The sequence below is a fragment of the Wolffia australiana genome, chromosome 10, assembly GCF_029677425.1.
Source record: "Wolffia australiana isolate 7733 chromosome 10, ASM2967742v1".
In the NCBI taxonomy this organism is placed as follows: domain Eukaryota; kingdom Viridiplantae; phylum Streptophyta; class Magnoliopsida; order Alismatales; family Araceae; genus Wolffia; species Wolffia australiana.
This window is the reverse complement of record NC_135844.1, coordinates 50,010-75,310: the sequence shown is the minus strand read 5'-3', so window position 1 is coordinate 75,310 and position 25,301 is coordinate 50,010. Positions and strand designations below refer to the sequence as shown.

Genomic DNA, 25,301 nt, shown 5'->3' with positions numbered 1-25,301 from the left:
TGGGTTGGTCACGAGCTTTCATTAGGCCTATGCCAACTGCGCCTGTCATCCTTAAAATAATGAGAATATAAATGTATAATATATACCAAAATAATACATATACTAAAAATACATAAATACAAAAACAAGATAGATGCACAAATAACATATAAAAAATATAAATAAGCTAATAACATAAATATGCAAATGAAAAGTACAAAATGTACATAAATACACAATTCAGATAAATACATGAATAACATATATAAAAAATACATATATCATAAATACAGAAATAAGATAGATACACAAATTACATTTACGAAAAAGATAAATATGAAAATAACATAAATATGCAAATAAAATATACAAAAAATATATAAATACACAAATGAGACAAATACAAAAAAGATAAATACACAAATAACACATGCAAACCATACATAAATATGAAAATAACATGAATATGCAAATAACAAATAAAAAGTACATAAATACGTAAGTCAGGCAAAGACACGAATAACATATATACAAAATACATATAAGATAAATACAAAAAAGATAGATACACAAAAAACATATACAAAAAATTCATAAGTATGAAAATAGCATTGATAGGGGACCATCGCACCAGTCACGCCACGAAAGGCCAACAACCTCATCGTTCAGCTCGAGCCGACATCCATGAACCCGACTTAAAGTACACGGCCTAGTGTCAGGTCATGAGCATTTTACTTTTATTTTCATGTATATTGTTTTCTTTCGGAATTGTTGGATGCACTATAATGTTTGGGTCTCATCCATTGTTATTTTCATATTTGATTTTGATGTACGATAAGGGGAGTCCTCAAGTGACAAGACGGTGTCCCTCATTTGCCCCACTTCGGCATCTTCCCTACCCTATATAAAGGGGGGCATGCCCAAGGAGGGAGATGATGATGCATTTTGAGAATTGAAAGAAATTTTTTTTTCCTTCCTGTTTGAGTAGCCACTTCACTCTGCAAGGAGTTGTCGTTTTATAGTTTTATATTGTGGGAATTGCTTGTGGCCCAAATCACCAAATTCATCGCCACTTTCTTGATATATCTTCTTCAGTGATCTTCACCTCCAACGATCTTCTTCAACGATCTTCATCTTCAGCGATCCTCTTCAGCAAATTTCATCTTCAGCGATCTTCTGTAGTGATCTTTCATCAGCGATCTTCAGTGATCTTCAACAAACTTCAATCGGGCGGGTTTTTCCAATGATCTTAAACAGTTAGTGCGGTTCCACGGTTATTGATCCCCATCCTCAGCAGACAGTGGAATACCACAATCACCATGGATTGATATTCTTCATTTCCCCGACCACTTGTAAAAAGATCGTCGATAGGAGTAGACAGAAGAAGACAGAAGAAGTGAGAAGGGAGACGACGAAGAAGAAGAACACCAAGAAAAGAGGTGTGAAGTTTGATTGTTGTTAATCCCCAAGAATTGAAGATACCATGGATTAGTTTTTATAAGACATATAAGTGTTTTAGAATAGTAAGTAACCGTTGTCGAGATATATATGTTGTAACAGATTACAATGGATGTATTCGTTTAAACTCAGATCTAGTCTGCATCGTTATAATGAAACGGGTGCACCGATCATGATCGTTGATCGGTTGATAAGCCGAAAATAGGGGTAAAAACTATGCAATTTTTAGCCCTTGTCGTTGTGGATTTTGGCTTATGCAATAAAATTTATAAGAACTCTACTCAAGACGTATAGTGATAAGTACGAATGTCGTCCAAGGGAAGCTAGTAAGGAATTCGATTTGGTGATTGTATTGGTCGTTTCACTCTGATTAAACTGAATTTGATCTTCAATGAGGATCAAGTCACCCTAATTAGATGAGAATTTAGAAAGGGGGGTAGAAGAGTTGAGATGAATAGAAGAAATATGGAGCTCTAAATTGGCTTCTTTGATCCTAATAAAAGGATTCAAGAGGTCAATTAGAGAGGTTAAAAGGGAATTTTTAATTTGAGTTTGGTTTGTTTTTGCAACTTTGATAATTCAGAACTGAAATGGGGGTAATTTAATCTCCTAAGAATTAAAACTAATTTTTTTTAGAGTTTTTCTTTGGAATGCAGTTGAATGCTTAGTTGAATCCCTCAAATTCTCCTCTCAATCCTAATCAGGGCTTGTACATGACGCTCAAGCGAAGCGATTTATAATTTCAGATCAAAACCAAGAAGAAGAAACAAGAAATTGAACAAATCTCATTCAAAATGCACAAATTCAAATACAATCAAGGAAAAAGTACCAGATAACTTGATCCAGGGTGGGACTTATCTCTGTCTTGTAGCTGTGATAGAGAACCATCAAGAATCAACTCCCCCTCTCGAAATTTAGCTTTTATACTTAGGTTATATGGTAAAAATCACCATTTTACCCCCATTTAGTACTTAATATTTATCTATCAATGTAGGCTGGATCTGAATGATACAACCATACAGATAGAAAGAAGGGATCAAGACGAACAAGTCCATAAAACAATTATCTAAATCAGACTTCAGGATCAAAAGTTATTAATAAATCAATTTTAAACCAATTTAATCCATTGGATTTAAAATTGATTTCTTTATAAGTTTCGTTTTTAAACACGCAATGACGTGTCGCTCTCTCATTGGCTGGCGCATTTTGAATCCTCGTTTTTGCAGAAAAGTCCTTAAAAAGCCTGGAATTGCTTTTGGGCCTTGCCCAAAAGTAATTGCGTATATGCCCCTGGCGCACTCTCTCTCCTCCGATTTCTCCTAAAAAATTAAAAATATATATTAAAAAGTGCAATAAAACCCTGTAAAATTTTAAATTGGATCTTTACGCCTGCAGTGGCGACCGAGAGCTGTTTTCAGGGTCGTTTTGCAACGAAAGTTCGCAAAAAGACTCTTGAAAGTTCAAAAATAATAAAAATACTTTTTTTTCTATTATAAATATACTTTTTTTCCTTGAAATAAATACATTTCCTCTTCAAATAAATCTCAGAAAAATCCTAAAAATTCGTAAAAAATTCTATAAAATTCTAGAAAATTCACTGATTCATTCCCATGCTGATAAATGTCGAAATAAAATATTAAATATGCTATTTTCATTCAGAAATAATTATTTCAAGCTTAAATAAATCCTTTAAAATTCATAGAATTAACAGAAAATTAGGAAAAAACCAGAAATCACTTGAAAACACTATTTTCATGTAAATATATGATGGCAACCCCATTTTAAGCTCTTTAAATGCATAAAATGGTGCTAATAACATGAAATAAAGACAGAAATTAGGGTGTTATCATCGGTGCAATGAGCCCTTTCCTTATAACGTTGAATTGGTTAGATCTGGACCGTTATGACTAAATGGGTGCGCCGATCATGTCCGTCGATCGGTGCTGTAGACCCATTACAATCCTAACCGTTATAATCCTGTCTAGATTTAATCCTGACCGTCTAGATTTGATCTTATTCTATGTTTAATCATATATTTGATCTATCATCTAAATCTCTAACGAGCATAGTATATACGTAGATTTTTACTATCTAATCTGGATTAGGTTCTAAGTGAAGGTTGCCACGCCTGTCCGTTGACTTGGCGAGTTGGTGCTCTGGTCTTCTGGTGCTGACTCCTTAACACCACTACTCTTGCTCGTTCGTGGTCGATACCCTGATATCTACTGGGACTCCTTGTTTTTGGGATCATTTTCAAGCAGATTTCTTCAGCGATCTTCACCGTATAGGAGCGCCGATCTACGATTATTGATCCCTATCCCCAGTAGTGAACGGGATACCGACATCACCATAGAACAATAATTCTTCATTCCCCAAACTGCCACTCTCATTCTTCTGCGGCCGATTCCCAAATATCTGTCGGGAATCCTTGTCCATGGAATTGTTTTCCGGGTGGAATTCTTCAGTGATCTTCACAGCACGGCTGCGCTATTCTACGACTAATGATCAACAAGAACGATACACATACTGTAAGCTCTCGATTCTGATCATCGTTCGAAGATCTCGACCACTGATTGTCAATACAGGCGTGACATTATTTCCATATCTGAGCGTAACATTATTTCTTCTCTTGGAGTGCTCCTTTCTACGTCGACTTATTCACCTTGTCAAAATCAAGTGGACATCATCAAAAATCCTGCTTCAACACCACGACTCTGACTTTCGGGCTTCCAGGTTTCAATCGTTTCCCGTTCTTTCTTTAGTAGTGTCATTATTTCCTACCGCGTCGTCTTTGAATTGCTCCTCTGCCAGAATTCAAAAGGTACATTAGGATCATTAGTAGTGGACGTTAGTGACCCCATTGGACATTACTTGTCCCTCACGACTAGACATCTGATAAACTCAAAATTGCATTGATTTGTGTCGTTGCTGTGTATTGAGTTCATGCAATAAATTTATATTTTCCTCACTAGTATAGAGGCAAGTAAGGGTCGAATCATCAGGGAGCTTAGGTAATGAGGTAGATGATTAATAAAGAGAAGAAGAGATACTTGTAGGTAAGAAAATGGAGAGGTATTCTAGAGATTTAAGGAGGTTAAAACAAGATAGATTAATTACCGTAGTAATACTGATATGAGAGGAATATGTTTTTACATGATTTAGGGGCCTCTTAGAGAAAACTTCCCATAGAGGAATTTCATCGAACACGTTATGGGAAATGAGAAAGGTGGACGAATTTGATGACAATGGAGAGGAGAAATGATGGATATGGGTGCAGAACTGAGGATAGATTTCTTTGTAGTCGAAATAGTGATGAATGAATGGCGGAATGATGGGGTAGAGGGTGATATGGAGAGATGAGAGAACTGGAATGGGTGTGTGTATGAATGATGGAAATGATGTTTATTTTCCTAGAGAACTTTGGAATGAGAATCAAACCAAACCTAAGATAAAGAAAACAGTCCTAGTACACTCTCCTTGGAGGGGATTACAAGGAAATCTCTCATCAGAACCATCACAAAAACCCCGTTTTTGATGCCAGTCCTAGGCCGGGTGGTGCTTGATCCGCTACGATGTTGAGCTCGACTTGGTCTCCCTCTCCAGAGCAAACTTGAGCATCTGCCAATACCAAAGCTTGGGCCTAAGTTTCTCCCCCTTTCCTTCTGGTGACCTGAGTCAAAGGAATGCCAAAAGACCCCCATCGAAGAAAAAAAAAACTATTTGAAGATACAAAATTGCATTTATGCCCTTGCGACCTTACAAGGATAGAAAAATTATAAATAACCCCTCCAACATAAATAAAAGCCTTAAAAATCATTTAGATCATTTTTAAAAAAAGAAACAGAAAATTATATTTCGCCTTTAAAAGTTCATCTCCTTATGATTTTTACCCCGAAAAAAAATATGAAATAAATTACACAAAAATCAGGAAATGTCACGACATCATAAAAACACAATGAAGGCAAAATTAATCAATTTAGTTCAATATAACATGCGAATGCAGTCATTTTGAGCCAAATATAAGTGTAAAATGGATGATTTTATGTCATAAATTTGCATGTTAGCAAACACCCCCCACTTTACTCAATGCTAGTCCCGTAGCATTGACCAATTTAGTTATACTTAGGTAGTCCCTCCACTTTTCGACCTGGGGTGAGATTGAAAAGCGATAAGAGTACTGATCACCGTTTATGGTATGGTCATCGGAAGCAGGTCATCTTCCCCAAGGTTATGGGAGAACTCAGCACGGTGAGGAACAAGGTCTAATACTATGGCATGAATGATCCTCACCACACAATGACTGGAGGAATTTCCTTACCCTCTCAATAAAGCATATCTCATTCTCACTTCCGCTCTTTTGGCTACTTGGCGTTTGAATCGCCCTTTACTACTCTCCCCTGGATGAGTGATGTGAATAAAATTTGGCTTAAAAATAAGCGCACAAAGATGGATGTGGGATGGTGAATAATTAATGTATGGAACAAGGAAAGGCTTTCATTGTGATGGAAATTTCCTCAAATAAGTGATTGATGGAGGGAGAAGGGAAGATGGCGTGGGAAATGATGTGGAAATGGTAATGGTGCGACAAATAGTGTGGGGATATTGCTTGGATAGTGGTGATGGAAGGTAGAGATGTAGAAGAGCAAAACATGGAAGAACAAACTCATGAAAATGAACAAAATATAAACATTTCCTCTTTCTCTTTTTTTTTTTTTGAGGAAACATGTGGAAAACACTTCTAAGTGAACATTACAATTGATGATTGAAGAGAAATAGAGATTGAGAGAAAGAGAGAGATGATGGAAGAAGCAAGACTTTGGGCCTGATTAATGACGTATGGCTATGAGTGATGGACGAAATAAGAAGCACGAGTGAACGATTATGTATTCACCCTTCTAAAGACCACAAATTTCTCTCTCTTTTCTTTCCTTCTTTCTCTCTCTCTTTTTTTTTTGAAGAAGAGAATCATCAAACATTTTTGAAGCTTTAAGCGACAAAAGAAGGGTGTGAACATGGTGAATAGAAGAGAGTAAGCTGATGACGTAAAAGAGAGAAATGCTAGTGAGAAAGAGAAGAGAATAAGATGACATGCAAAGTGTGTACCCACATATTTCCTTTTCCTTCTTTTTTTTTTTTTTTAGAGAAAGGATTCATAAGATGCCCAAAAACATATCGAACTAGATGATGTGCAGTGGATGTGATAGAAGAAGATGGAGAGTGAACATAGATACAAATAGCTTCACAGGGATCAATGATGATGGAAAAATAGTCGATTGATGATATTGAAGTGTAATAATGGGAATATGATGGATGTATGTGGATTGGAGAAAAGTGATGAAATCGCATGAAGACTGTTCAATGCAGGTGCGAGATTTGTGGACTAGGATGGTGGGTGGATAGATGGTTCATGGAACAAAATGAATGTGGGCCAAGGAATAGTGATGGTTCTACACCATCGATGTCTCACTCAACCAGGGGAGAAGCAGAAAAGGTTGACCCCTGCACCAAGCAGGATCGGCTAGTGGTAGGTAAGGCAAGGAAATCCTACACTACTTCGCTCAACACTGATCAAATCACACCATAGTAACTCGATCTATCCTTCGCATCCGTTAGAAACCTGACTTAGAAGAGGTCACCCTACCCCAATGCCTTGGACCTCTTCCCAGTGTTCTCAATACTCTACAAAGTTCTACTTATACACTCGCATTCCAAGGTTTCCAAGTGGAAGGACTACATAAGGTGGGTAAATTAGCATATGAATAATTTTGTGATGAAGAACCCCCCATTTAAGTGTCATGCATAAATTAAACAAGGGTAAAGAAGAAGAAAAAATCTAGAAGAAAATACCCCCGCCTTTCGTATGCGTGGTCGTCAATGCATGAAAGAAAACAGAAATATCATGGGAAGAAGTTGTGGCAAACTGACGACAAGAGTGTTGCACATGAGCTTTTCAGAAGACGAAAAATTCCGGTTGGGGACACACTATATGTCTTCCCCTAGATATAGTTCTGGAATTCCTTGACCTACAAGAACAAAATAGAAAGGCTTTATAACTCACAACAAAAGAGGTGAAACGTCCTACCATGAAAATAAAATAAATGCAGAAAAGAAAGAAAGCAGAAGAAAACTAAGTGGATTTGTGTCGTTGCTGTGTATTGAGTTCATGCAATAGATTTACATATAGAGACAAGTAAGGGTCGAATCCTCAGGGAGCTTAGGTAATGAGGTAGATGATTAATAAACAGAAGAAGAGATACTTGTAGGTAAGAAAATAGAGAGGTATTCTAGAGATTTAAGGAGGTTAAAACAAGATAGATTAATTACCGTAGTAATACTGATATGAGAGGAATATATTTTTACAGGATTTAGGGGCCTCTTAGAGAAAACTTCCCATAGAGGAATTTCATCGAACATGTTATGGGCGATGAGAAAGGTGGACGAATTTGATGACAATGGAGAGGAGAAATGATGGATATGGGGGCATCATTTCTGCTCTGTCCCGGTGCCGTGAGATCAATCTCCATTGGTGCTTGTAAGGCTTCATTTTCCACATATGGTTTTAGTCTTTGTCCGTTCACTTTGAATCGTCGACCTGTTTTTGGATCATAAAGTAAGACAGCACCACAGTCAAAAACTTCAACGACAATATAAGGACCATCCCACCGCGATTTGAGTTTCCCTGGGAAAAGCCTGAGTTTAGAATTATAAAGCCATACTTTTTTGTTAATGTAGAACTCTCTTCTCCTTAAATGTTTGTCATGGAAGGCTTTCATTTTCAATTTATAAATCTTTGAATTCTCATACGCTTCATTCCGAATCTCGTTGAGCTCATGCAAATCAAGAATTTGCTTCTTTCCGGCATCATCCAGGGACAAATTTACTTATCGAGTGGCCCAATATGCCTTATGCTCTAATTCTACGGGGAGGTGGCATGCTTTCCCAAAGATCAATCTAAATGGGGACATTCCGAAAGGGGTTTTATATGTTGTTCTATAAGCCCATAATGCATCAAATAATTTCTTTGACCAATCCTTTCCATCAAACTTGCATACCTTCCTTAAAATCTTCTTGATCTCTCGATTGCAATTCTCTACTTGTCCATTGGCTTGTGGATGATAAGGGGTGGTCATTCTATGTTGCACTCCATATCTCTTAAGTAGGTTTCTAAACTGATAATTGTTGAAATGAGCTCCCCCATCGCTGATTATGGCCCGAGGGCATCCATACCTACACAAAATATTTTGCTCAAGGAATCTAATTACTACCTTACTCTCACTAGTTCTAGTGGGGATTGCCTCTACCCATCGAGAGACATAATCTACAGCCATCAAAATATATGCATATCCATCAGAATTTGGAAAGGGTCCCATAAAATCGATTCCCCAAAGATCAAATATTTCAATCTCCACAATTGGTTTAAGGGGCATGTGATCTCTTCTATCGGTATTGATGGATGCTTGGCAATCTAAGCATTTTAAATAGAAATTGTGAGCATCTTTGAATAAATTTGGCCAATAAAATCCACATTGCAAAACCTTAGATGCAGTAATTTTAGATGAATAATGTCCTCCATAAGATGATGAATGGCATGCCTTAAGAATCTCTAATTGCTCTTCCTCAGGAACACATCTCCGAAAGATTTGGTCGGAGCCTAGAATAAAGAGTTCATGTTCTTCCCAATAATAATGAGGTAATAATTTGAAAAACCTCTTCCTTTCGTTATAATCCCAATCAGTGGGTATTCTACCCGTTGCAAGGTAATTCACTATATGTGCATACCATGGCATTGATCTTACTTGGACGGCTAATATGTGTTCATCGGGAAACATTTCTTCGATTGGAGACGGGGAAGGGTCATCTATGATTAGCCTAGACAAGTGATCAGCAACTACATTTTTGTTCCCCCTTTTGTCCCTAATTTCAATATCAAACTCTTGGAGTAGTAAGACCCACCTCACTAACCTAGGCTTAGCTTCTTTTTTTAAAAAAAGAAATTTCAAAGCTGCATGATCGGTATATATAATGACTTTACTACCCAACAAGTAAGACCTAAATTTTTCAAGTGAAAATACTATAGCTAGCAGTTCCTTTTCAGTTGTTGAATAATTTACCTGAGCATCCACCAAGGTCTTACTAGCATAATTGATGGCCACCGGCTTCTTATCAATGCGCTGCCCCAAAACAGCTCCTACGACAAAGTCAGACGCGTCACACATCAGCTCAAAAGGGAGATCCATATTAGGTGCCTGTAAAATTGGAGCTTTAGTGAGAGCATCCTTAATCACATCAAAAGCATTAATAGCTTCATCATTAATAGCAAAAATCTGCATTTTTTGATAGGAGATTAGTCAATGGTTTAGCAATTTTAGCAAAGTCTTTTATGAATCTCCTGTAGAAGCCCGCGTGGACGAGGAGCCCTCTAAGTTGCTTTAGATCATTGGGTGGAGGAAGACGCTTGATCACTTCAACCTTGGACTTGTCCACCTCCAACCCTTGCTTGCTCACTTGATGTCCCAAAACTATCCCTTCCTGCACCATAAAATGAGATTTTTCCCAACTTAGGACGAGATTGTTTTGAATGCAAATTTTTAATATTTTTATCAATTTCTCAAGACAAGATTCAAAAGTAGTTCCAAAAACAGATAAATCATCCATAAAAATCTCTAGTCCATCTCCCGTCATGTCTGCAAACAAAGCATTCATGCATCGTTGAAAAGTAGCGGGTGCATTACAAAGTCCAAAGGGTATTCTTTTGAAGGCATATGTACCCAATGGACAAGTGAATGTGGTTTTCTCTTGATCATCTTTATGAATATTGATCTGATTATAACCCGAATAACCATCAAGAAAGCAGAAATAATTTTGTCCAGCTAACTTCTCCAAAATTTGATCCATGAAAGGTAGAGGGTAATGGTCTTTTTTAGTTACTAGGTTTAGCTTTCGATAATCTATACATACACGCCAACTAGTAACTAACCTAGTTTGAATCTCTTCCCCCTTTTCGTTCCTTGCTATTGTGATTCCCGATTTCTTTGGAACCATATGCACTGGACTCACCCATGAACTATCGGATATAGCATATATAACATTTCCCTTAAGCCATTTTAGAATCTCCTCTTTCAATACTTCTATCATATTGGGGTTTAATCGTCTCTGAGGTTCTCTAGTAGGTTTAGATCCTTCCTCGACAAAGATTCGATGTTCACATATGCTAGAAGGGACCCCTTTTATGTCGTCAAATGACCATCCTATTGCTGCTTTATACTCTTTTAATGTCCCCATTAGATTCTCCTCTTGATCTCGCGTTAAGGACGAAGAGATGATGACAGGTAATGTATTTCTAGGGCCTAGAAAGACATATTTTAGGGAAGATGGTAGTGGTTTAAGTTCTAAATCAAAGGGATCATTAGCATCTAAAGATTCGTTCACTAGATTTATTCCACAAACTTCCAAAATTTCATCCCCCAAGTCATGATCATCCTCTAATAAGTCTAAAGTTCCCACTTCTTCGTGACTACTACTAGGATATTTCATCAATCTAGAAATGTTTAATTCTACACTCTCCTCTCCTACTCTTAGAATTGTTTTTCCCCTTTCCCAATCGATGATGGCCCTAGCCGTGGCTAAGAAAGGTCTCCCTAAAATGATGGGTGCTCTTGTTACGTCATCGGGTACCTTTATCTCGGTTACAATGAAATCAGCAGGGAAGACACATTGTTCTACTCTGACCATCATATTTACTAGCTCCCCACATGGTTTTCAGATAGATCCATCAGCCAATTGTAGCTCCACATGAATGGGTTGCATCTCCACAAATTTATATCGATCGTCTAGGGCTTTGGGAATGAGATTGATACTCGCTCCTGAATCTAATAAGGATCTTGAAAACTTCATCCCCCCGATATCACATGTAATTAGCGGAGGCCCTGAATCTTTCTTTTTCTCAGGTAATTCTTTTAAGATTATCGAACTAACACTCTCGGGAAGCCTAATCCGGTTGGCTTTCCTCTGGGGTGTACATAATTCTTTCACATACTTAGAAAATAATGGTATATACCTAATTGCTTCCTCTAAAGGAATGGTTATGGTCTCTTCCTTAAAGGATTCTATGAGCTTATTATTTTCAATGGCAGGCTTTGAGGGTTTTAAGGCATGGGGAAAAGGTATAGGGGGCTGATATGCACCTAGGCTCGACTCCTTCCGTATAGCTGCATTCCCCAAAGGTTCTCTTCCTTCATTTCTTTCCTCGATTTCCTCATTCTCATCCTTCTCTAATCGCTTCCCACTCCTCAATCTAGTAATGGCATGCGCACTATCAAGGGGGATTTGTGATGATTTTCCTACTTTTTCTTTGGAAAAAGGAAGCTCTTGTGACTCAATAGTCGACACATTCCTAGGATTAATAGAGGGTTGAGTTGGGAATTGACCTTTGTTGGAGCCCATTTCTTTTTCTTTACCTCTAGTATTTCCCATGGATGCAATGGGTTGTTGAACATGTTCCTCCATTTGATCCATTCGGTTTTGCACAAGGTTAAGTTGTTCGCTCATCCCTTGAATGTTCTTCGTTAATTGCTCCATCATTGCCTTCATGACCTGAAAATCAGAAATATTGGAGTCATTTGTTTGTTTAGGCGGCTGGTTGTAAGAGGCAGGATATTGTTTATGTTGGTAAGGAGGTCGATGCTCTTTAGTGTAGTTCTCGTTCCCTCGTGCATTCCATGGCTTGTACGGGTACGCGTGATTCATTGAATTGATCTCCTCCCTCCCCATGCACTCTCCATCTTTATGCTCCCTGCTCAAACATAAAGAGCAAGGAACTTCTTGCACCTTGGACACATTAGCATGAGTTACCATCTTTTCCATTAAATTAGTCAATTTTTCAATATTTGTCTCAATTGTCCCTATCCGGTGCTCATTCCTTTCTACCATGATCTCAACTTCCTTACCATGAACATCAACCACGCCACCATTCTTTGGTTCTTCATTCCTTCCGTTATGGTTTAGACTCAAACGATGGCTATCGGTTTCAGCTAGTTTCTCCATAATTTCCTCTATCTCATCATCATATTTTTCCATGATTGAACCTCCACATGAATAATCCACTCTATTTCTAGAATTCTCATTTAAACCATTATAGAAAATATTCATCAAAATGCCATGTGCTAAACCCATGATGAGGGCATTTCCTAGCTGAGGATCTAAACCGCTCCCACGCATCACAAAATGACTCATAATCTCCTTGTTTAAATCCTTGTATTTCTTGTCTAACTTGGTTGGTTCTACCGGGAGTATAGAATTTCTTCATGAAACACTCTTCAATTTCATTCCAACTCTCAAATTTTCGGCAAAGATTCCTAAACCACTCCCTAGCTCTATCTCTCAAGGTTTCTGGAAATATCCGCATCTTGAGTACATCTTGTGAAACCCCCGGAATATGGTATAAGGAGCACCTACCTATCAGTTCCTCTAAAAAGGTATAAGGATTTTCATTAGGTAAGCCATGATAGGTAGGTAAAGCATTTAAGAAAGAAACATCTATTTTGAAGTGAACATTGTCTCCCAAATTGGTAGTGATCTTGGTGAAGCCACCGCTTCCTATAGGAGTGTAATGTTCCTTATATTTCTTCCTCTCCTCCCTTTGATCGTCATTTTGATTCCTTTGATTTTGATCTTGATCCATTTCCTCTACTCGGCTACAACTTTCCTCAGAATTTGATGATCTTCCTAGAGAGTTGAGATCTATCAATGTAGGTTTCCTCGATCTAGTTCCTTGCATAAACCAAAATCAAATTCTTACCCCAGTAAATATATCCCAACTCTCTTATTTCCTCACAAAGGTATTCCTACTACGCAATACTTGAGAAAATAAGATGCAGGTAAGGGAAAAGAAATAACTAACCTCAAGGACACCTTGCTCCCCGGCAACGGCGCCAATTGATAAACTCAAAATTGCGTTGATTTGTGTCGTTGCTGTGTATTGAGTTCATGCAATAGATTTATATTTTCCTCACTAGTATAGAGACAAGTAAGGGTCGAATCCTCAGGGAGCTTAGGTAATGAGGTAGATGATTAATAAAGAGAAGAAGAGATACTTGTAGGTAAGAAAATGGAGAGGTATTCTAGAGATTTAAGGAGGTTAAAACAAGATAGATTAATTACCGTAGTAATACTGATATGAGAGGAATATGTTTTTACATGATTTAGGGGCCTCTTAGAGAAAACTTCCCATAGAGGAATTTCATCGAACACGTTATGGGAAATGAGAAAGGTGGACAAATTTGATGACAATGGAGAGGAGAAATGATGGATATGGGTGCAGAACTGAGGATAGATTTCTTTGTAGTCGAAATAGTGATGAATGAATGGCGGAATGATGGGGTAGAGGGTGATATGGAGAGATGAGAGAACTGGAATGGGTGTGTGTATGAATGATGGAAATGATGTTTATTTTCCTAGAGAACTTTGGAATGAGAATCAAACCAAACCTAAGATAAAGAAAACAGTCCTAGTACACTCTCCTTGGAGGGGATTACAAGGAAATCTCTCATCAGAACCATCACACAAACCCCGTTTTTGATGCCAGTCCTAGGCCGGGTGGTGCTTGATCCGCTACGATGTTGAGCTCGACTTGGTCTCCCTCTCCAGAGCAAACTTGAGCATCTGCCAATGCCAAAGCTTGGGCCTAAGCTTTCCCCCCTTTCCTGCTGGTGGCCTGAGTCAAAGGAATGCCAAAAGACCCCCATCTAAGAAAAAAAAAACTATTTGAAGAGTTAGGGGTTTTCTCGGCTCAAATGGCATAAATTGCATTTATGCCCTTGCGACCTTACAAGGATAGAAAAATTATAAATAACCCCTACAACATAAATAAAAGCCTTAAAAATCATTTAGATCATTTAAAAAAAAAGAAACAGAAAATTATATTTCGCCTTTAAAAGTTCATCTCCTTATGATTTTTACCCCGAAAAAAAATACGAAATAAATTACACAAAAATCAGGAAATGTCGACATCATAAAAACACAATGAAGGCAAAATTAATCAACTTAGTTCAATATAACATGCAAATGTAGTCATTTTGAGCCAAATATAAGTGTAAAATGGATGATTTTATGTCATAAATTTGCATGTTATCAACATCCAGTTAATTTTCCTGGTCATTGGGATTCTGAGCTTGATTAGTCCGCAATCCCCAACCTTAATTGATCACCTTCTTACTCAGCAGATGTTTTACAACTTCTCGTTAGTTTCATCAATCCAGCAATCATCTCATTAGCATTCAGTCTTAAACTGCAATTTCTGTGTCGTAACACATGCCAAATGGTCCTAACGTATGCCGTGTTACATCAAACGTAAATATGCAAATAACATATACAAAAATTCATAAATACGTAAATCTGATAAAGACACAATTAACGTATATAAAAAATACATAAATACAAAAAATAAGATAGATACACAAGTAACATCAATACACAAATAACATTAATTCAAAAATAAGATGCACAAATAACAAATACAGAAAATACATAAATATGAAAATACTATCAATATACAAATATACAAATACACAAATAATGTAAATAAACAAATACACAAATGACATGAATATGTTAATATGCAAATACATAACTACAAAAAATGTAAACACCAAGATATTGATGCAGAATGACTAGATGTGACAGAACTAGGTGATGACGGGAACTGGATACTAGACAACTAGGGACGACGAGATAAAACAGACCACAAATCACACGATCGAGTTTGAAAACTAAATCCGGTGAAAATACTGATGGTGCAGCCCCTCTCCTCGTCGAGGCCAGGAGTACTATCTTACAACCACCGTAGTGACGCAAAGCACCAAAATCAATAACTTTGAATGGGCATTCGCTAGAAGATTCAAACACCTTTTCAATCTTTTCGCTTGAAGATTCAAATCCAAATCTAATTCAAAGGCGGTGGATGAACACCCAAAGAATAATGGACGAAGAACATGGCACCAAAGAGTGTAGAAGTACCTAGGCACTCAATAGTGCGTGAAGAGGCTGCAGGGAATTCTTGACACATCGTTGGCGGGACGAATGACGTGTGCTTCGACAAGGTGTCAGTTGGCGGGGGGTCAAGGGGGGAGTCGCCCCCTTACGGGGTGCGGGGCAGCGCCCTGACACCTAAACGGTATGCGTGGCGACCAGTGGCTGCGAGGGCGTCCAGGGGCACGACGGGCGTGGGCTGGGGGCCGGGGACTTTGCGTGCACAGGCGGACGGGGTGCAGCAGGCGCCTGCGTGGGGTGAACGTCTGTGCGGGCAGGCACCTGAGCGGGGCGGACTCCTGTGCAGGCGGGCGGCCTGTGCGGATGACCGCATGTGCGTGCGTCTGGCGGGCGGGCGCCTACACAGGGCGGATGCCTGTGCGGGGTGGCCTGGCGCGGGGCAACGACCTAGGGCATGGGCCGGCCTGGGCGTGGGGCAGCGACCAAGGGCGCAGGGGACCAAGGAAAGGGGCGCGGAGGGCGGAGTGCTGGGCGCAGCCAGCTGGGGCGCAAGGCGGTTGCCAAGGGCGCTGTACGTGGCCGTGATCTGTGGCGACGACGACCGGAATGGGACGGGGAGGATGGGGCGAGTCTTCCCAGAAGAAAAAACTTCAATTCTTGAAATAAACTCTCTAAGTGTTCTTTTGCAACATTGGCCTACATATAGGCCTTGGAGGAAAGAGAAAATAAGAAATAAAATAACCGTCAAGGACAAGACGACATGTCGACTCGTCACGATACGAATGGTTCTGCAGTTGTCGTTGGCAACGTGTCATGACGCGGGATATGTCATGCGTAAGTGGAGGAGTGCACAAGAGAGAGAATCTTTTGTTCCGTAGGTTATGTCGTGCACAAGAGAGAAGCAGTTGTTCAGAGATACGCTCAGGCCGAGGGATTATGTTGTCGGGATTACGTCGTCAAGATCGGGAGGTCGATTGGAAATATTTATATTTATTTTATCTGCTTGCACTTGGTAGAACGAGTTCTCGCGACGAGATTTTGGGGATTTGTCATCGCAGTTCACCAATGGAGGGATCTAAACAAGGTATCGATTCGGTTTTCTACATTATCCGACGGTGAAATCTGTTCATGCAAGTTTTGCCCAAGAGATTTACCGCTTTTACATGTTTGTAAGTGTAAAATTCGATGGCGGTGGCATCAGAATAACAGAAATCGATCGAGATTGAATCCATGTTTCAGCAGTTTCGTTGAATTTTTTAATAATTACAGCGTTTGATTTTAATTTGGTCGTCGGACGTCACCTCGATTGCTGTTGTGGCATCGGATTCGGCATCAAAACCTCTGTTTGGATTGAACTTGCACCTTCACTTATCGGATTGTAAAGCATTTTTCACTTTGCAGATGAAGCTACTCCGGACTTTTTCACTTTGCAGGTCAATCTTCCTCTCGCGCTCTCTCTCTCTTTCAATTTCTCAGTCAATCTCCCTCTTGCTCTCCATCAATCTCCCTCTCGCTCTCCGTCAATCTTCCTCTCACTCTTTGTCAATCTTCCTCTCACTCTCTCTCTCTTTCTCTCTGTCGGTCAATCCTTCACTCGCTCTGTCTCTTTTTCTCTCTCTCTGGAATAACCTGTTTGGTGTTGCCACAGATCTGGTGTTGCCACAGAAATCGGTTATACCATAGATCTGGTGTTGCCACATCATGCCAAGTTGTTCAAAATTGATTGACCGAGAAATCGAAAGAGAGAGAGAGCGAGAGGAAGATTGACGGAGAGAGAGAAAGAAAGAGACATCGAGAGGAAGAGTAATCAAGAGAGAGAGGGAGAGAAAGAGAGCGAGAGGAAGATTAGCCGAGAGATAGAGTAAGAGAAATACCATGAGAGAGAGGGAGAAAGAATAACCGACTGAAGATCCTTAATCCTTTGTTTTTTGCTCCCATTGAATGCCTTAGTTTTTATTAATTTGTGGTGTGGTTTAAGTCGCTAATCATGCAGCCAATAATACTTCAAAATTCGTTGCACGTCGAACATCTCTGATCGCACGTCGAACTTCTTTGGAATAAACTCCGTTTTCTGTGTTCGCTTGCATTTTTTGAAATGATTTTCGATTGGCGATTGGAATATTCTTTGTTTTTGTGTGTTTTCTTGCATTATCTTAAATTAAAATTTGATAAATAGCAGTGCAGTAACCTTCCACTCGAGGTGAGCCTTTGATTTTTCCAGCCTAATTTTCTATGGCCTCATCTTTCTCTGGTTCGCTCTTTCTTTAGGTATTGTACAATGTATCACTTTGCCTTTTATTCGTTTTTTTAAAGTTATTTTTTCAGCCTCGCTCTGTTTTTTCCCTCGATGTAATCGATCTTTGATCTTTCGTTGGAGGAAACTATGTTTTTTTGTGTTTGCTTGCATTCGGAAAATCCCTATTGTTTTTTTCTTGAAATGGTTTTTCGGCTTGGTGAGCCTTTGATTTTTCCAGCATAATTTTCTATGCCCTCATCTTTCTCTGGCTCGCTCTTTCTTTAGATATTGTACAATGTATCACCTCGCCATTTATTTGTCTTATTTCTTAGTTATTTATTCTTTTTTTTTCGAATACACGATTCTCGATTGTTCGGTCTAAGATGTTGATTCATCTAATTAGTGTGAGTTTTATATTTGATTGTGAATTTTATATCTATTAATTATTGTGAATTTTTTCTGTTCTTTAAATTCAATCTGGATTTCATCTAGAGCCGTCTGTGAATTTTAGATCTCTTGATTATTGTTAGTTTTAGATATGATTATATGTTCCTTAAATTCAATCTGGATTTCATCCGATCGTGACTTTCAGATCTATGGAAATCTACGGATTTCTTCTGAAATCTACGAATACACAATCGAAAATCGTGTATTCGAAAATCCAATATGAAATAAAAAATGTAAAATCTATTTTTGATTTTATAAAATCTTCAAAATCTACAGATATCTGTGCTCGAATAACGAAAATATATTGTGTATTGGATTCAATATTTTCAATTCATCTATTGTATTCCGTATTGGATTCAAAATCTAATAACGAAATCTATGAAAATCATGTTCGAATATGAAATCTAAAATAGATCGAAATTTGTGTATTGGATTCGAAATCAAAACACGCTATCAACAAAAATCATATTTGAATATGATTTCCAAAATAGAACAAAAAATTTGAATTCGAAAATTGAATATGAAATCTAAAGCTGCGGAAATTATAATCTGCGATTCTTCTACGATTGTGAATTTTAAATTCACAATCCAATTCGATTGTGAATTTAAGATCCATTCGTTTATTTTGTGTATTGGATTTTTTATTTTCATGACTTCCGTAGATTTCGAAAATGTAAAATCTAAAATCGTGAATGCCGATACGCATCGATAATTCATCCGTATATCTTAGATTTATCTGTTCTTTTAATTCATCAGATTACTGACGATTTGCATTTTCAAGATATGAATTTATATGTTCTTTAAAATCAATCAGGTTTCTACGCACAATGCAATCATGAAGTTCGCTTGTGCCTCTTTGTATTCCTTGTAACTGGTGATAGCGGCGTCTCTGTATCTTTGACCGTTGATTTTGACGTAGTCTCCGCATCTTCAACAATTATCAACGGGTCCATACTAGTACAACACGGTACCCTTCCTGTAAAAATTCTTAGAAACAGTACCTAGCCTTGTAGCTCAAGTACTCGGAGTCCTTGATGAAAATAAAAGAGAGAAATCACGAGACCCGGAAGTATTAAGAGAGATGGAAACGTCGCAATATTTTGTTTCGTGAAAGAGAAACGTGGCAAGACTTGTTCGCCGACAAAGAACTTAACCTAATTTCATTCGACTGTTTGACAGCTTTTGATAAAATTTGGAGATGACTTTTCCTGCGCAGGAAAGGACAGGAATGTATACCAGCAGAAGAAAATCTCAAAAAAATAAAGCAGATGAACTGTATCTTTGGCGGAATTACAAGATGTACAAAAAGTTGCTGTGAGATTAAGAAATACTCTCGTTGTAGGCTTCTAGCGTTCCTAGATGATTGCAGAATCAAAATAAAGAGCAACTCCTACGGATGAATAAAAATTAGATCTTAAATGCGCTATATTTTTCCGCCTCAAGCAGACATGACCCTACGTCAATCTCGGACGAGGAAAAAAAAATAAAGGCAATGGAAAGCTCTACCCGACGCGGAGCCACATGGCCTGTTTAGGGCCATTTGATCTCGTACGGATTACATTGCTACAGTAAAATGGAGGATTTCCATCACCGTGCTCTCAAGAGCACTGCTCCACCTTGGCCCCGGACCATGGAGAATGTTCTCGTGTCTTGAGGGACCCTGGAGGATTTTTCGAAGCTCCTTCTCGTAGCCTCCACGAAAGAGAGCCCCAGAGAAAAAAGAAGCCCCTTCCGCCTTCGGAGCATGTCACAATACTCCAAATCCAACGTTACATCGTACTATTTCCTTAGAAATTTGAACCACACCAGCGTAGGTGCGTCTCCTCGACAGAACGCTACATTGTGAACGGGGATCCTTTTTTCCTGGCGTTCAGAGATGTATATCATACTGTTTCTACCAGTCGTTGAAATATAAGGAATACTATTGTGAGCCTTTCAACTTATACGGAAAGATATATAGTCACTGTGAAGAGACTTTCCCCGTTGAAAAGTATTCAACAAATATGTACTTTATTTTAGTTTCGAACCATAAGGACACTGTTTTCATTTCCTTGAACAGGGCAGCATTCTCAACTGAGACCCTTAAGGCTCAGCTTCATGGATGCAAAATATAGATTATAGACCTCTGATCCCATCATTTCCAATCCAGTCAATCTGGTCACCAGGAGAAATCCAGTCAACCCCATCATTTGGCGTGTATTTTTTACCTTTCGTTAAGACGCGTGCTAAATAGTAATTCTGCAACGACATTCAACCACTTATCATAAATAAACACGGCAGATCTGTGCCTATATTAGTACAGGGAGCCCGTAAATATAGGCATCAGTTATCGAGAAAATGTGTCCATGGGTTTCTTGTTTTCTGGGCTTCGGCTTTGCCCTTTCCATCATTTTTCTCGTAAGGCGAAAGAGAATGCTCCCTCCAGGACCGCCCGCCTTATACGTTTTAGTCCACCTCCTCTGGTTTTCCAACACCCTCGCTGGCTTTCAATCCTTTCTGGGAAGCCTCTGGTCTAAGTATGGACCTGTGGTGTGCATGAAGCTGGGCTCTTTCTCCGCTGTCTTGGTAGCCGACCGAAACTTAGCCCACAAAATGCTCATCGAGCATGGTGCGTCGTTTGCTGACCGTCCGCCACTTCCATTTGCGCTGCACTTTATCTCATCCAACAATTGCAGCATTGGATCCTCCCACTACGGCCATATGTGGCGCGTTATACGTCGCAATCTCGTGGAGGAGATGGTACATGTTTCATGTATTCCTAAATACGCAGATGCCCGGCGATGGACTCTTGAGATGTTCCTCGATAAGCTCCGGAAGACAGCGGGACCCTCAGGAGACAATGTTATTCGCTTCAGGGAGATGTTCCATCACGCCATGTTCTGCCAGTTCTTTTTCCTCTGCTTCGGCCAGAAACTCGATGACGAGAACCTGAAAAGGATCAAGGACTCCCAGATTGAGTTTCTGCAGTTCGTTGGCCAACTAAATTTATTCGCGTCTACCCACAAACTGTATACGTATCTATCCGGAAAAACTCATCAAAATCTTATCAGAATGCGTAAGCAGCAGAGGGAGATCTTTCTTCCTCTCATTATTTCGAGAAGGCAGAAAGACAACACTGGTCAGTTCTGCTACTTAGATAGCCTTCTAAACCTTGAAATTCCCGAAGAAAATCGAAGGAAGTTAACTGACGAGGAAATCATTTCCCTTTGCACCGAATTCCTCAACGCTGCACCCGACAGCATTTCATCAGCGATGGAGTGGATAATGGCGAACATCGTGAAAGACCCTCGAGTGCAAGAGAAATTAGCCGTTGAGCTAGCGGAGAAGACCGTAGAAGAAGACCTTCAGCGGTGCAGCTACCTCAGGGCCGTAATTCTGGAGGGACTACGGCGACACCCTCCAGCTTACATGTTGCTTCCGCGCGAAGTCAAGCAAGATTTTACTCTAGACGGTAATACTATCCCCAAAGGCGCGACCCTCAACTTTGGGGTGAAGAGACTTAACCTAGATGAGGAGGTATGGCCAGATCCACTTGAATTCAGGCCGGAGAGGTTTCTTCCCGGTGGAGAGGGAGAAAACGTAGACATCGCTGGGAGAAAGAAGATTCAGATGATGACCTTTGGTGTGGGACGGAGGATGTGCCCCGGGATGGATGTTGGGATCCATAATCTAAAGTACTTCGTGGCTCATCTAGTGAAAGAATTCCGGTGGGAATCGGCGGACGACGACGTCGATCTTCTTTCCGAGAAACCGATATTCACTGTGGCCATGAAGAATCCTCTCTGCGTTCGCATCTTCCTTCGTCATGCAGTTCGCTCCTAAATTGCAATCCGACTAAAATTGTGGACGTATCCTGAATTATGCCTTTGCTTTTGTTGTAGTTCGTCTACTATCTATTCGTAATATTCACACTTTCTGTTTAACTGAACGTATGAAACAAACTTGGCATTGAGTTCTGACAGTTTTACAGTGCTTCCCATTTTATCTGTTCGTTATTAATCCAAAATGGGGGGACATGAGCGCGGTAAAACATATAATATTGTTGGGAGTCAATAATGATTACGAGATGTCAGATTTTTGGAGTAATTGAACTCGGCAATGCGACAGAACTTAAAATGGGCAGATATGCATTTGTTTTTGTTAATGGATTGCATTTCTATTGCAGTATTCGCTGAGAACAATCAAGTCGCGGGGAGTTTGTTTTTGGCCGCATTTACTAGGACCGAGAAGCCAAGTCTGTTTTCAGTTTCTTCAATTTGTGTCTTCGTTTCAGCCGTTTCCTTGGGCTGCTCGCCTATCTTGGCCGTTTATGTAATTCCCTGTATGATCCTTGAAGTACTGTGACGTGAACCTTCTCTCTCTCTCTCTCTCTCTCTCTCTCTCTCTCTCTCTCTCTCTCTCATAGTCTCTTCCCTCATATGCTTGCTCTCCTTCATGGAGTCCAGTCACTGCTCCCTTGTGGTGGCGTGGGAGTAGGGAAGGGCAGGGTCTGGTCTCTAACCTGTTTTACTGAAAACCTAAACCTATACCTGAAGTTTAGCCTGGTCTCAGTCTCGGTCCATCTCAGCCCAATTCGGTCTCGGCCAGTCATGTTGAGAAGTCAATGTGAAAGTAAATGTCAAGTTGTCTTCATCATATCGTTGCAGCTTACTAAACTTCATCTAAATGTTGGTGCGGAATTAGTGTTTGATTATGAGAGAGTTAGAAAGGGAGAGAGAAAGAGAGAGGAATATAACGATAGGGGAAAATAGTGAGAATAAGAGAGGGAGAAAGTGAAACTGAGTAATGCAAGACTGAAAAAATACGAGAGGAAGAGAGGGAGAGGGTGAGAGGGTGAGAGGATGAGACTGAGAGAGAGAGAGAGTGCAAGAGAAAGTGATAGAGGGAAAAAGGAAGGAAGTATGAGGGACAACGGGAGAGAGAGTAAGAGATATAGATGGGCGAGAGGGATAGGGAAAAGTGAGAGGGAGAGAGTGCCAGATGGAGTGACTATGAGAGGAAGAGACAAAGAGAGAAGTCGAGAGACAAGATGAGAGAGGGAGAGGATGAGAAAGAGAGCGTGAGAGAGCAGAAGAGTGAGAGCTGGAGATAGGCTGAGACAGAGAGGGATAAGAAAAGAGAGCGAGAGCTAGAGAGAGTAGAAGAGTGAGAGCTAGAGAAAGGGCGGGATAGAGAAGGACAAAGAAGGAGAGTGAGAGCAGGAAAGACAGAGAGATGAAGACAGGAGGAGAGTGAGAGCAGGATAGGTGGTAAGAGAAAGAGGGAGAGGCAAGGAGAGGGAGCGTAGGATAGACGGTGTGAGGGAGACAGAGAGGGGAGGAGAGTGAAACTGGGAGAGATGTTGAGAGAGAGAGAGAGACAGGGAGAGAGGGTGTGTGAGAGAGAGAAAACTAGATGGAGAGAGAGAGAAAATCAGAGGAGAGAGTGAGACAGGAGAAAAGGTGAGAGCTAGGGAGTGAGATAGTGATGCATATTATGCGGATGTCAAGCCAAATCACACCACCACATTTTATTTACGTTCATCGAATAAAATATGACATTCATTATTGTTACAACGACCTAGTAAATTATGATAAGATCATAATACCAATCTCTGGTATTTAGAAATTAATTCAATATATTCCTATTCAACAGATATTCTAGATGGACATGGAATTATCTAGATAGAATAACACTAACTAATCCTACTTATATGATAAGTATATCTGATCGCGTGGTTATTAGTGGGGCGACATGAACAACAGATAGTGGGTGCTCTTTCGAGTCCGTGAATGGTGTTATATTTAAACATCAATCAGGTTGATTCATGTCACAATCATAAACTTAAGTGATCAATTGACCTGAGGTGTCAATGACATCTCCTGGATGGACGACAATATTTTGAGTACGACTTACAAGCCTCTAATCATAGGACTCAAATATGTCACAGTTAGAATGTACAAAGAAGCTTAGGATATGATTGAGTGGTCAAGGTGGGATCATCCGTCAATGAAGCCAATGCAAAAAATCCCTGGCCAGGTTAGTGAGGATATTGGAGAAGGTTTTCTCCAATCATCCCCATAATAACTCAAACTTTAGAGTGTAGTAGTGATAAAGTAAGCCCTAATTATAGCCATTTAGGTAATCTGAATTAAAACAAAAATATTTTGAAACTAGAGTGAATCCAACTCAGGTCGATTTGAATCCAACTCCCTCCAACTCTTGAATTTAGATTGAAACAAGAGTGAGTATTACATTGGATTGTGCGGGGTTTACATAGGGAAGAGAGAGAAATGATGGCTGATAACATGCAAATAAGAGCTGTTAAACTGTTAATTTCTTCATATTTTTGGGCTTTTAATACTTAAAAATATTAAAAAATATCAATTTTTAATGCATGTTATCATGATTTTAGTTTAAAATAAGAATTTCCTTAAATTTCAAGTTAAATATTACATTTGATAAATAATTAGGTCAATATACACATTTTAAACATTTTTAAAATGAATTTTTAAAAGAAATTAAATTTTTAATTGACCATTTTATATAAATAAAAAGAAATTATGCAATAAAAATGGATTTTAGAAATTAATAAAACTTTTTTTTGCAGTAATAAACAATTTGTGCGATTTATTCCATTCGTTCTTGAATTAAAAAGTTTTTTAAAATTTAAACTGACCCTTATTGGGCCAGTTTTCGCGCTCACAGGGGTGTTAAATGGCACAGGGCATACGAGACCACCGTGCACCAATCAGAGCACGGATTGGTGTCTTTGGTGCACACACACACATACCCAGCACCGTGCGTGTCATGCACCACACACAGCCACGTGCTGACCAATCACGTGTGGCTTAACTCGCTGCGTGTGACGCAGCGAGTTAAGCACATGCACAGCGCTGGGTGGGTTTTCTACCATGCAAAGCATGCGCACGTAGTGCAGTGCGCACGGAGGAGAACCCGTACACGACACCAGAACGGCAAATGGCGTTGCATTGTACACTATGCGTACAACGCTAAAAAGAGAGAAATAATAAAAGAATCGGAAGAAGCGGTTCCTCTGATTCCACGGCAATAAAAAGCGAGAATGAAGATTACTCTCCCATCTTGATTTTTAAGCTCAAGGAATGATCGCCTAGCCTCCTTGAAGACTCAAGATCGCCATGGAGTGATTTGGAGCAAGGAATGAGCCTGAATTCGTCGATCTGGCCACTGTTCT

The 25,301-nt window shown here is 39.5% G+C and overlaps 2 pseudogenes; both read left to right on the top strand.

Moving 5' to 3' along the window:
• The first annotated feature begins 12,602 nt into the window (after nucleotides 1-12,602).
• LOC144708986 (small nucleolar RNA R71) lies at nucleotides 12,603-12,712 on the top strand (annotated as a pseudogene).
• Nucleotides 12,713-20,442: 7,730 nt separating this feature from the next.
• Nucleotides 20,443-22,402, top strand: LOC144708505 (cytochrome P450 89A2 pseudogene; annotated as a pseudogene).
• The last annotated feature ends 2,899 nt before the right edge of the window (nucleotides 22,403-25,301 follow it).